Consider the following 14,349-nt stretch of genomic DNA (forward strand, 5'->3'; position numbering starts at 1 on the left):
TTAGAATTTTAGAATTTTAGAATTTTAGAATTTTAGAATTTTAGAATTTTAGAATTTTAGAATTTTAGAATTTTAGAATTTTAGAATTTTAGAATTTTAGAATTTTAGAATTTTAGAATTTTAGAATTTTAGAATTTTAGAATTTTAGAATTTTAGAATTTTAGAATTTTAGAATTTTAGAATTTTAGAATTTTAGAATTTTAGAATTTTAGAATTTTAGAATTTTAGAATTTTAGAATTTTAGAATTTTAGAATTTAGAATTTTAGAATTTTAGAATTTTAGAATTTTAGAATTTTAGAATTTTAGAATTTTAGAATTTTAGAATTTTAGAATTTTAGAATTTTAGAATTTTAGAATTTTAGAATTTTAGAATTTTAGAATTTTAGAATTTTAGAATTTTAGAATTTTAGAATTTTAGAATTTTAGAATTTTAGAATTTTAGAATTTTAGAATTTTAGAATTTTAGAATTTTAGAATTTTAGAATTTTAGAATTTTAGAATTTTAGAATTTTAGAATTTTAGAATTTTAGAATTTTAGAATTTTAGAATTTTAGAATTTTAGAATTTTAGAATTTTAGAATTTTAGAATTTTAGAATTTTAGAATTTTAGAATTTTAGAATTTTAGAATTTTAGAATTTTAGAATTTTAGAATTTTAGAATTTTAGAATTTTAGAATTTTAGAATTTTAGAATTTTAGAATTTTAGAATTTTAGAATTTTAGAATTTTAGAATTTTAGAATTTTAGAATTTTAGAATTTTAGAATTTTAGAATTTTAGAATTTTAGAATTTTAGAATTTTAGAATTTTAGAATTTTAGAATTTTAGAATTTTAGAATTTTAGAATTTTAGAATTTTAGAATTTTAGAATTTTAGAATTTTAGAATTTTAGAATTTTAGAATTTTAGAATTTTAGAATTTTAGAATTTTAGAATTTTAGAATTTTAGAATTTTAGAATTTTAGAATTTTAGAATTTTAGAATTTTAGAATTTTAGAATTTTAGAATTTTAGAATTTTAGAATTTTAGAATTTTAGAATTTTAGAATTTTAGAATTTTAGAATTTTAGAATTTTAGAATTTTAGAATTTTAGAATTTTAGAATTTTAGAATTTTAGAATTTTAGAATTTTAGAATTTTAGAATTTTAGAATTTTAGAATTTTAGAATTTTAGAATTTTAGAATTTTTAGCTTCAGCCAGAAAATTGAATTAAAACCCCAAGCAGTTTCCAGAAGTGTTTCTCACGACATCAAATACCGCTCGGCTTAATTACACTTAATCATTGCCTCTTTATTCGCCCCTAAATTTACCCAAAATGTACTCGCAACAAAGGGCTCTTATTCTGTGTGCAACATGATCCAGCAAGTTTAGCCCCCCTCTCTCCAAGAGAGAGATTAACCCCCAGGAAGGACCATTATTCCAAGCAGCCCCCCGAAAATTCATCTGATGAAAGCCTTAATCTCCTCGGCCTTATCTTTTCCCACAGCCCATAGAACAACTTTTCGCACTCATCATCTTCCCCCCGTTGGCTTGACTTTGTTGGTCACACGTTTCGTAATTTTCCTCCGGCCCCCTTCTTCACACCAACGCTCTCGTAAAAAGTTCCTTTTTCGTTTACTGACTTTGTTTTTTTTTTCGTTTTTAACGGCCTGAAAAGTTTTCCATCCAAGAATCAAGTGAGTGTAATGTGAGTGTGAATTTGTATCAGTGTGTTTCGCCTTTTAAAGTGCAAGATCATGTTGGGATTCGAGGGAGGCAATTTTGTCGGAAAACCATCTGCCAAACTAACAGTTTTGAATTTCCATGAGGGTGCGAACACACACACTTACACAAACACCCACGTGAGCTTGAAAAGTGTGAGATTACTTTATGTTGGAAGGGTGTATAATTTCCGAAAGTTGTGAGTGTGTTTCGAAAAATTTTCCACCGAGTAAACCGATCGCAGCAACCTGCATTCATTGCAGCGCCTGCTCCGATGCAAGAACAAGTTCTGGCGGGGTTGAAATTTGCTCCCGATATTGGCGCTCACATGGAACAGCAAATTCTGGCAGTGAATACTTGATTGCCATGGCCTGCTCTGCGAGAAGGAGTTGGTGAAAAGTTGTTCCTCTCCTCTGTGAGGGACAGAACAATTTCTGGTGACTGACGTCAATTTGAAATCTAATCTAACACACACACACACACACAGGTGGGTGGTTTGGTGTTTAGGAAAATTGAAGGGGAAAAAGTTTTTCTTTTTCCTTCACCTCGTACTGAGTCGGACAAACCTGGATATGGGAAAGGGATAATGTAATTCCGATGGACGTCAATCTTTGGTCCATTTGTTGCGCACACCACGAAGAACGAACACACACACACACAAGCTCACATTTTCTCAAACACAATTATCATTTATCTATCTATTCAGTATGGTCACAACCCCGTGGAATAACACACCTACAGGGCATTCACCAACACACACATCTACAATACGGATGGGGCAGGTTAGACAAATAAGCCAATATTCGATTGGACGTGGAACAGAACGTGACCTAATCGGGATCGGGAAAAAGGACTTTCTAAAATAAGGTAAGAGTTTACGAAGATTGAGACACTGTTTTTCTTTTTTCTCTTACTTACTTACTTATTGTGAATAAGCTTCAGATTCGATGCTAAATTAATGCTAAATCTAGTTCAACAGAATCACACAAAAGCACACAAAATCACACAAACTCACACAAAATCACACACACTTGCACAAAGTCGCACAGAGATAAATTGAGTGCACCACATCTTGTATCCTATCATCGCTCTAGAAACTCTTCAGTGACCTTGAACAGCTGCCACGAAAAAGGCCTCAAATCATCTCCAATAAGACTTCAACCTTAAACCATCGTAACCCTCCAAATATCTCAACTTTTTTCACAAAAATTCTTCTACCAACCTTCTGCTCGCGAATTAAATCACAACAATCACAGCCGCCCTTTGAATTTCGTCAATTAAATCGAACGACGCTGCCATCACCAACATTTCATTACACAAAATGACTTTCCCGCCTTTCTCATCACAGATAAAAGAGAGAGAGAAAGAGAGGGCAAATAAATTACACGGGCTGCTTATGTCTCGCCCATTTGACTTTAACAGATTCATCTTTCGACTTTTATGGGTTGAAGGCGGTTCGTCATAATGTTAGAATGACTTACTTCCGGTTTCTTACACCGAAAAAACGTAAAAAAAATATTTAAAAAACATCGATTCAAAATTGTCAAAATTGTCAAAATTGTCAAAATTGTCAAAATTGTCAAAATTGTCAAAATTGTCAAAATTTTCAAAATTTTCAAAATTTTCAAAATTTTCAAAATTTTCAAAATTGTCAAAATTGTCAAAATTGTAAAAAATGTCAAAATTGTCAAAATTGTCAAAATTGTCAAAACTGTCAAAACTTCAAAACTGTCAAAACTGTCAAAACTGTCAAAATTGTCAAAATTGTCAAAATTGTCAAAATTGTCAAAATTGTCAAAATTGTCAAAATTGTCAAAATTGTCAAAATTGTCAAAATTGTCAAAATTGTCAAAATTGTCAAAATTGTCAAAATTGTCAAAATTGTCAAAATTGTCAAAATTGTCAAAATTATCAAAATTGTCAAAATTGTCAAAATTGTCAAAATTGTCAAAATTGTCAAAATTGTCAAAATTGTCAAGAAATTTTAAAATTTTTCAAAAATGTCCAAATTGTCAAAATTGTCAAAATTGTCAAAATTGTCAAAATTGTCAAAATTGTCAAAATTGTCAAAATTGTCAAAATTGTCAAAATTTTTGAAATTGTCAAAATTGTAAAAATTGTAAAAATTGTAAAAATTGTCAAAATTGTAAAAATTGTAAAAATTGTAAAAATTGTCCAAATTGTCAAAATTGTCAAAATTGTCAAAATTGTCAAAATTGTCAAGAAATTTTAAAAATTTTCAAAATTGTCCAAATTGTCAAAATTGTCAAAATTGTCAAAATTGTCAAAATTGTCAAAATTGTCAAAAATGTCAAAATTGTCAAAATTGTAAAAATTATCAAAATTGTCAAAATTGTCAAAATTGTCAAAATTGTCAAAATTGTCAAACTTGTCAAAATTGTCAAAATTGTCAAAATTGTCAAAATTGTCAAAATTGTAAAAATTGTAAAAATTGACAAAGTTGTAAAAATTGTCAAAAATGTCAAAATTGTCAAAATTGTCAAAATTGTCAAAATTGTCAAAATTGTCAAAATTGTCAAAATTGTCAAAATTGTCAAAATTGTCAAAATTGTCAAAATTGTCAAAATTGTCAAAATTGTCAAAATTGTCAAAATTGTCAAAATTGAAAAAATTGTAAAAATTGACAAAGTTGTAAAAATTGTCAAAAATGTCAAAATTGTCAAAATTGTCAAAATTGTCAAAATTGTCAAAATTGTCAAAATTGTCAAAATTGTCAAAATTGTCAAAATTGTCAAAATTGTCAAAATTGTCAAAATTGTCAAAATTGTCAAAATTGTCAAAATTGTCAAAATTGTCAAAATTGTCAAAAAAAATTTTTGAAATTGTCAAAATTGTAAAAATTGTAAAAATTGTAAAAATTGTCAAAATTGTAAAAATTGTAAAAAATGTAAAAATTGTAAAAATTGTAAAAATTGTAAAAATTGTAAAAATTGTCCAAATTGTCAAAATTGTCAAAATTGTCAAAATTGTCAAAATTGTCAAGAAATTTTAAAAATTTTCAAAATTGTCCAAATTGTCAAAATTGTCAAAATTGTCAAAATTGTCAAAATTGTCAAAAATGTCAAAATTGTCAAAATTGTAAAAATTATCAAAATTGTCAAAATTGTCAAAATTGTCAAAATTGTCAAACTTGTCAAAATTGTCAAAATTGTCAAAATTGTCAAAATTGTCAAAATTGTAAAAATTGTAAAAATTGACAAAGTTGTAAAAATTGTCAAAAATGTCAAAATTGTCAAAATTGTCAAAATTGTCAAAATTGTCAAAATTGTCAAAATTGTCAAAATTGTCAAAATTGTCAAAATTGTCAAAATTGTCAAAATTGTCAAAATTGTCAAAATTGTCAAAATTGTCAAAACTGTCAAAATTGTCAAAATTGTCAAAATTGTCAAAATTGTCAAAATTGTCAAAATTGTCAAAATTGTCAAAATTGTCAAAATTGTCAAAATTGACAAAATTGTCAAAATTGTCAAAACTGTCAAAATTGCCAAATTGTCAACATTGTCAAAATTGTCAAAATTGTCAAAATCGTCAAAATTGTCAAAATTGTCAAAATTGTCAAAATTGTCAAAATTGTCAAAATTGTCAAAATTGTCAAAATTGTCAAAATTGTCAAAATTGTCAAAATTGTCAAAATTGTCAAAATTGTCAAAATTGTCAAAATTGTCAAAATTGTCAAAATTGTCAAAATTGTCAAAACTGTCAAAATTGTCAAAATTGTCAAAATTGTCAAAATTGTCAAAATTTACATAATTGTTAAAATTGTCAAAATTGTCAAAATTGTCAAAATTGTCAAAATTGTCAAAATTGTCAAAATTGTCAAAACTGTCAAAATTGTCAAAATTGTCAAAATTGTCAAAATTATCAAAATTGTCAAAATTGTCAAAATTGTCAAAAATGTCAAAAATGTCAAAATTTTCAAAATTGTCAAAATTGTCAAAATTGTCAAAATTGTCAAAATTGTCAAAATTGTCAAAATTGTCAAAATTGTCAAAAATGTCAAAAATGTCAAAAATGTTAAAATTGTCAAAATTGTCAAAATTTCCAAAATTGTCAAAACTGTCAAAATTGTCAACATTGTCAACATTGTCAACATTGTCAAGATTGTCAAAATTGTCAAAAATGTCAAAATTGTCAAAGTTAACAGTCATTGCTTTTTGACACAAAAAAAATCTTTTTTTAAATTTAAAATTCTCATTTCTTTAAGCAAATATTAGTTTTTCTTTTGATTTAAAGAAAAATGACTAATGCCACAATAAAACACCTCCAAAAAAAGGGGGGCCAGCAATGAAAGCCCAATTTTCCGGCATTTTGGATTATTTATGACCTACGGCGAAACGTGTCTTTTGTCGGATGACTCTGCGATGAACAGCCGCCAGGGGCTCCCCCAACTTCTCCCTACCTACGTTTTTTTTTTCCCAGAATGGCCGCCGGCTGCAGCCTCGTTATAATCAAATATTACGTAATAATAAATATGGAGAGTACGTTTGCCACATGTTGGTGCGAGGCTCCCGCCGCCGCTTCTTTCAGCTCTGGGAACACGGAGAAAAATGCTGGCAAATTCAGGATGTGGTAGCACTCTTTTTGCTGAGTTTTTTGGGCATCATATTTGAATTAGGGTAAGCGGTCCTTTTTTTGGACCCTTTTTAGGTCCAAAAATTACACTAAATTAGGTAGTTAAATTGAAACTGAAATCCGATGCAAGCTAATATGTTAGACATGTTGTAAGCCGGCTATGAAATTAGCAAAAAGTGTAATCTGAATTTGACTCGATGTAGGCCGGCTATGAAATTATAAGAATGTTTTTATCTCGTTCACAAAAAAATAGGACGAAATTAGGTCCACCCCCTTCAGCAGCATACGTGGCCTCTCTCTCTTTTTCTCGCCCAACTTCCGCCTCCTTTCATTTATTCCACTTCGTTTCCGGATCTGGCATTTCTGTTATTGAAAATTATCAGGGCGGAATGAAAGATAATAAGATTTCCATATTTGCGGAATAAGTCACTGTGAAATGTTTGCGGCGAAGAAGGGGGTGCCTCTGGTTGGCTTGTGGTCTTGGTCGTTCCGGATCGTCGCAGCAACCCTCGCCGACGACGATGATGACATATGTACTTGGGTTTGTTGTTGTTGTTATTGCTGGGTGTGTGGTTGTGGTTTGCTTGGAGATATTACTATTTTTCTCCCTTTCAATTTTGGTTTGGTGGTTTTGCTCTTGTCATATTGTGGGACTGTTTTCTTATCATGATCACTGGTCGTCCTTAAGGAGAGTGTAATCGCAGCAGCCCAAAATTCATCTTTGACTCCTTTTGATGTTTATCATAGTAGGTCATGAAACATCGCAGTGTTGCCAGTTTACTTACGCTTTATCGAGATTGAAATGAAGACTTACCTGAAAAGAAGAAGAAAAAAAGCAATTTTAATTTTAAGAACCTAATTTGATTTGAAATTTGTGGTTCAAATCCAACGCCCTCCAAAACCAAATAAAAACCAAAATTCGATTAAAATCACCCCCAAAGCAGGCCTTGCTTCTCGATGACGCGACCCCCCAGCAAACCCGTAAAACCGGCAAATAGAGACATTCAACACGTGAATTTTCCATTCTATTAACTTTGATGTCTATCAAGTGAGCTGTAAAACGTTCAGTGTGCAAGCAAGCAACGACAACAACAGTGCAGCCCGAAGAGCTTTTCAAGTCCCATCCACAGGTCGCTTCTTTTTTTGGGGAAGCTTTCAGATAGCGATCAAAGGAGGCCACCCTCGCGCGACCGAAAAAAATGGAAATTCTTCGAACGGAAATTGTTTTTCCACACACACACACTCACAGGACGTCACCCAAATTTCCAGGCATGTCAAAATAGCTTTCAACGAACAAAAAAAAGCGGCAAAATATGCAGCTGTCAGATGTGGTTTCTCCGTCCCCATGGATCATAAAATCTTGTCGAAGAGGCTAACACATAAAACTTTTTTTTCTTTACAATCTCTTCAATCACAGTAGGCTAGGGAGATCCATCAGACGCCATCTTTGGGAATGACGGTCGGCGCGGCCTACTACGGTCCTTAAAAGGGAGTAAGGTGAAAACTTATTTTCGGCGCCTAATTCCGGTGCAAATCCGGCGGCTGTTCCTTCATCATCCTCATCGTCGTCCGACGGGGTAAATGGGTTCTAGAAATGGGACTGACTTTCCTCTTTTGGAAGGGACGAACCGCGGGAGATATATCAAAAAGGGGATTTCGGGACATGGTGGTGACTGAACTCAAAATCAAATAATTATTTTCAGATTTCTTTAAAAAAATACCAATTTTTATTACATCGATTAAGACAATTTTGCAATTTTATCAAAATTTTGTTATTTTTTTAGTTTCGTTACTTTTATTGATTTTATATTGTGTAACGATTTTTTTTTCAACTGAATTGAACTAATAAAGATTTTTGCATTATTAAAGTTAAAATGTTGTTATTAAAGTTAAAATGTTCTTAAAATAAACAATAAAAATATATATAGATAAGTTTGAAATTAAAGAAATCGATAAAATGATTCAAATTATAACATTTAAACAAATCGATTTTGTAAATTCAATATTTCAAAAAACTAAAATTATTTGTATTTTGAAAATCATTAAAATTATTGAAACTGTAGAAATTTGCATGACCTTAATAAAACTTTTGAAATCATTACTATTAAAATTATAAAAACAATTAAAAATATTAAATTTATGATCATATAAATTCCCAAAATCATTGAAATAAATAATTCAAATTATTCAAATTATTCAAATTATTCAAATTATTCAAATTATTCAAATTATTCAAATTATTCAAATTATTCAAATTATTCAAATTATTCAAATTATTCAAATTATTCAAATTATTCAAATTATTCAAATTATTCAAATTATTCAAATTATTCAAATTATTGAAATTATTCAAATCATTCAATTATTAAAATTATAAAATAATTAAAATTTAAAAAAAAACCAAAATTATCATTATTAATAATAAAATTATTGATATTAATAGAATTTTATAAATTATTGAATTAGTTATTTTCATTTTTTGTAAATTTCAGTTGATTTTTATAATTTTTTAATTATGTTTTTAATTATTGCAAATATTGAAAAAAAAAATATGTTTGGAGAAAAAATATTAAACGGCCTTATTCAATTTTGTAAACTTTAACATCTATACCAACTTTGTCAATTCTACTGATATTATCGATTACACAAATTTTCTCTGGTTTGGCAATATTATAAATTCTGTTAATTACGTAATTATTTCATATCGATCCATTTTGACAATTTTGTATGTTTTGAAAATTCTAACAATTTTATAACTTTGTCAACTGTGTTATTTTTATAAACTTTGTTAAATAATTTGTTTTTTTTTTAATTCTTTTTTGCTATTTTTTTTTATTTTATCATTTTTTATTTTTGACAATTTTGTCGATTTTAACTCATTAAATGATAATTTGGTCAATTCTGTCAAATGAGTCAACTTTGTAAATATGGTCTACTTTGTCTTTTTTTTGGTCTATTTTGTAAATTATCAACTGTTAGGTCAATTTTATAAATGTTTGACTGCTGGGTAAATTTCGACAATTTTTGACTGTTTATCAATAATGTCACTTTTATCAATTTGTTTATTTGGAAAATTTAGTCAATTTAGCATATTTTTCCAATGAGTCAAATTTGTCAGTTTTGTCAAGTTTGTTAAATTTGTCTGTTTTGTTTATTCTACTTATTTTATCGATTTTATCAATTTTCCAATTTGTTCAAGTTTGCAAATTTTGCAAATTCAAATTCGGGTCATTTTGAAAATTTTGTCTTATTTGTAACTTGAAACAATTTTTAGATTTTTTTAATACTGTTATTTTGAAAATTTGTATTCTTTTTTTTAACTTTTTTGACAATTTTTTTCAATTTGGCAAATTTTGTCAATTTTGTTATTTTTTTCAATTTTGTAAATTTTGTTAATTTTGCTTTTTTTTTAGGAAAGTATGATTTGAAATTTGAGTATTTTTTTCATATTTGAAGGTCTATTTGAATGCCGGCCCCCCACAAAAAGACACGAAAATGATTCACCTACCATCAGTCGCCATTCATCGCCGGATCCATTCATCCGGTTTTTGTGCGCTCTGATTTATGTCTCCCGGAGGCGACAACATCCTCTTTCTCGCTCTCTCTCTCTCGGAGCTGAAATTTGTTTATCCCAACGGAGCAGCTACCCCAAAAGCCATGATTGGAACCGTCGTAATCCTTTCACCGGAGTACCGGGACCAACCTTCCGAAAGTGGAACACTAAAAGCATCCATCATTTACATATTTATCTATTATTCATTTACAGTTTATGCAGAATAAGATGCAGCAGCAGCAGCGATTCCAGGTCCGGAGTCGACCCCGCCTGGAAGTGATTACAGAAAGTTCCGAACAAACCATTTCGGAATATTTTAACCTCAAAGATCGCCACCAACCAGCAGGCCATGAATTTCTGGCGGTGCAGTCAACTTTGCATGCAAACTTGATTGAATTTGCAACACGCACGCACACACGTGGCCTGCTGCGATACTGGCAGCACTGGAGGCACCACTGGAGCCACCGAGTTGGCATCTGGTGCCGGAAATAGACCATGAATGGATATTCTCGAAAGGGAGTCGGAGCAGTTCCGCCGGGGCTTCTGATGTAAAATATAGGGTAAAGGGGTCGAATATCGGTTTGAAGTTTTATTCGAGTATTATTGAAAGAATCAAAGAAAAATCTGCTTTTGGAGATTTTTTTCAAGATAACGCAACTGTCAAATTGCCCCAATCTCCTCCGCTAAGCCAAAGAAAGCAGAGATCAGAGAAAGTGCAAGAAGTTTTTACGACTTACGTAACATATTTCTTATTGGCCCCTTGGTTGGTGGTGGCGATGTTTGGTGGGTGGTTCAACATCGAACAAAATGACAGAACGATCAACGGCAGTGGGAGGGAGGGAGTAAGGTTGTGACAAGAAGGACAACATCCTTTTGCTTAGACCGGCTGCTGCTGCTGGTGAGGAGTATTACATCGGACCATGTTCCGACAAAGATGACGAGGACGAAGACGGAGTGCTCATAATGGCACACGGACCGAAACGTGTTGCCGGGGATTACTTTTGATGCGACGACAGGGAGGGATTTAAGGGGGAGAAAGATTTTAGTAATCTTTTTTTGATTTAATCTCTAAAAAAATAGATAGCAAATGACCAAGCTTTTTTTTAATTACCTATTTCAAGTCAATTGCTTGTTTCCAACTTAGGCAAAAAAATGTTGTTCATTTCATTAAATTTGATTTTGACATTTATCACATTTTTGGCATTTTGACATTTTTGAAATCTTTGATATTTTATTCAACATTTTCATCATTTTAAACATTTTTTTTTGGCAAAATGCACACTGTGACAATTTTGACATTTTTTAAATTTGACATTTCTACATTTTCAAAATTTTCGACATGATTAACATTTTTGGCATTTTTTAAAATTTTAACAATTTTGACAATTTTCAAAATTTTAACAATTTTGTCAAATTTGTCAATTATGTCAATTTTGACAGTTTTGTAAATTTTGACAGTTTTGACAGTTTTGTCAGTTTTGTCAGTTTTGTCAATGTTGTCAATTTCGACAATTTTGTCAATTTTGTCAATTTTGTCAATTTTGTCAATTTTGTCAATTTTGTCAATTTTGTCAATTTTGTCAATTTTGTCAATTTTGTCAATTTTGTCAATTTTGTCAATTTTGTCAATTTTGTCAATTTTGTCAATTTTGTCAATTTTGTCAATTTTGTCAATTTTGTCAATTTTGTCAATTTTGTCAATTTTGACAATTTTGACAATTTTGACAATTTTGACAATTTTGACAATTTTGACAATTTTGCCAATTTTGACAATTTTGACAATTTTGACAATTTTGACAATGTTGTCAATTTTGACAATTTTGACAATTTTGACAATTTTGACAATTTTGACAATTTTGACAATTTTGACATTTTGACATTTTGACATTTTGACATTTTGACAATTTTGACAATTTTGACAGTTTTGACAGTTTTGACCTTTTTGACAATTTTGACAATTTTGACAATTTTGACAATTTTGACAATTTTGACAATTTTGACAAGTTTGACAATTTTGACAAGTTTGACAATTTTGACAATTTTGACAATTTTGACAATTTTGACAATTTTGACAATTTTGACAATTTTGACAATTTTGTCAATTTGTCAATTTTGTCAATTTTGTCAATTTTGACAATTTTGACAACTTTTTTACAATTTTGACAATTTTGACATTTTTGACATTTTTGACAGTTTTGACAGTTTTGACATTTTTGACATTTTTGACATTTTTGAAAATTTTGACAATTTTGAAAAAAATTAAATTTTGTCAATTTTGACAGTTTTGACAGTTTTGACAATTTTGTCAATTTTGTCAATTTTGACAATTTTGACATTTTTGACAATTTTGACAATTTTGACAATTTTGACAATTTTGACAATTTTGACAATTTTGACAATTTTGACAATTTTGACAATTTTGACAATTTTGACAATTTTGACAATTTTGACAATTTTGACAATTTTGACAATTTTGACAATTTTGACAAGTTTGACAATTTTGACAAGTTTGACAATTTTGACAATTTTGACAATTTTGACAATTTTGATATTTTTGACAATTTTGACAATTTTGTCAATTTTGACAATTTTGACAATTTTGACAATTTTGACAATTTTGACAATTTTGACAACTTTGGCAATTTTGACAATTTTGACAATTTTGACAATTTTGACCTTTGTGCCAGTTTTTACAATTTTGACAATTCGACAATTTTGACAATTTTGACACTTGTGCCAGTTTTGACAATTTTGACAATTTGACAATTTTGACAATTTTGACAATTTGACAATTTTGTCAAATTGACAATTTTGAATTTTTTTTTGTCTGCGAAAAAGTTCAACTCTGTCTTCATCCCTCACTCCATCCCAAGACTCCAGCGGAAGTTTTATTTTTGGCTTTTCCTCTCTCGATTTTCGACAAGTCCCACCACCGTCCTCGTCATCCTGTCCCCTCCTGTTGCTTCCGGTCGGTCGCCATGGCGCGTTCCAATGTGTGTGTTGTGTATGCTCCGGTTCCCGCCCATCACAGAGATAATACCATCAGTGAAATGTGATTTCTGGTGCTGCCGGGCGGAATCAAATTGCCCAGCGAGGAAGATTGAAGAAAAAAGTTTCGATCCCGAGAATTTCCACGTTCCCCTTAAAAAAGTGGGAAGGGGGGGAACACGCGAGCAAGTCATGATCGAAATACTTTCTGAAGGGATTTGGGCTCCCTTCGGGAGCAGTGTCACTTTCCGAGGAGGAGAAAAATAATTCAGCAGGCTTAAAGTAAGAACAAGGGCTCGTCGAGACAAGCACTCCCACCGGAGCAGGTATAAATGTCACTCAACCTAACCTCAAAAAGCCACGCCACGCACGTGTACGACACTTTGGAGTGGCAATTTCAAAGCCGCAAAATGGTGATGTACACAGTTAATTAGCAAATGTTAACAACATAATTCACTTTATCACGGCTGATAATTAATATAAACACGTGTGGCGGTGTGGTGAATTTGACACAAAGAAGCTGTCACCTTAAAAAGTTTTCACATTGAGCGCGCGCCGCAAAGCAGGCGGTGTAAAACTACACGGTGAGTTGATAATACCCAGTATTGTGTTCAAAGTGGCACGATAATTTACGTTGATTGCCGAATGTGTTTATTCCTGACAGAACTACTACCCTTCAGCAAGAAGACATTACGACGCAAAGTGGTAATTAAATTTTACGACCGTGACCGTGCGCTGGCAACACTGCACACAGAACTTTATGCTAATTATATCGGGGCTTCATAAAGCTCCCCCTGTTTTCGTACTTTGCTCACGCAAAAGCTAGTTGCCGGAGCAAGTTTCGCCACATGTTCTTTGAAAATTTACAGCTCGCAGAAATTCGCGCCCGCGCGCGGTTCCGGTTTGTCGAAAGTTTAAATCCAATTTCGCAAACGCAAGTGGAGTTTCGTGTTGGAATTTCTTCCGAAAGGGACGCCATTTTCTTTCCAGGTGTGTTCCACCCCAGCAGTTGTCACCGGAAATTAATGGAACAGAACTGCCAACTCACACACCGACCGCCGCGACGTAGCAGGCCATGACGACGCGGAATAACTCCTCCCCTCGCGGGGGACCACTCCACAGCCCAACCCGAAAATTGTTTATCACTGTCGCGGGAAATGTTGGACCGGAAAATTTCCCACAATTGCACAAATGTCTGGCTGGCAACACTGCTGCTGCTGGTCGCTGTCAGTTCGGCTTTGTTTCTGTGCGGTTGCAAACTTGTTCCGGACGCTGCACGCAAAACGCGCCAGTTCCGGCCGGGTTGTAAACAAGCGGTCTAGTTGGCGGTGCGGGATTTTGGGACCGAGTCCGAGCTGGCCATGGGTTTTTGGTGGTCCGCATGCAGCGGTGGTTTGCGCTGAATTTGGCCAATTGAATTGCGATGCGAGGTGAGCATTATGAAACTGAATAAATTTCTTTGTTTTTGTAGAATTCTGTGAATTTCATAAAACTTAGAAAATTGATTGAATTTGTC

General features: G+C 31.5%; 1 protein-coding gene across 1 annotated transcript in view; it reads right to left on the reverse strand.

Annotated features, from left to right (window-relative positions):
* LOC120415046 (uncharacterized) overlaps positions 1 to 14,349 on the reverse strand; it is a 179,197-nt gene that overhangs the window by 124,730 nt on the left and 40,118 nt on the right. The gene's annotated exons all lie outside the window — the stretch shown is intronic.

This window comes from Culex pipiens, chromosome 1, assembly GCF_016801865.2.
Source record: "Culex pipiens pallens isolate TS chromosome 1, TS_CPP_V2, whole genome shotgun sequence".
Classification (NCBI taxonomy): domain Eukaryota; kingdom Metazoa; phylum Arthropoda; class Insecta; order Diptera; family Culicidae; genus Culex; species Culex pipiens.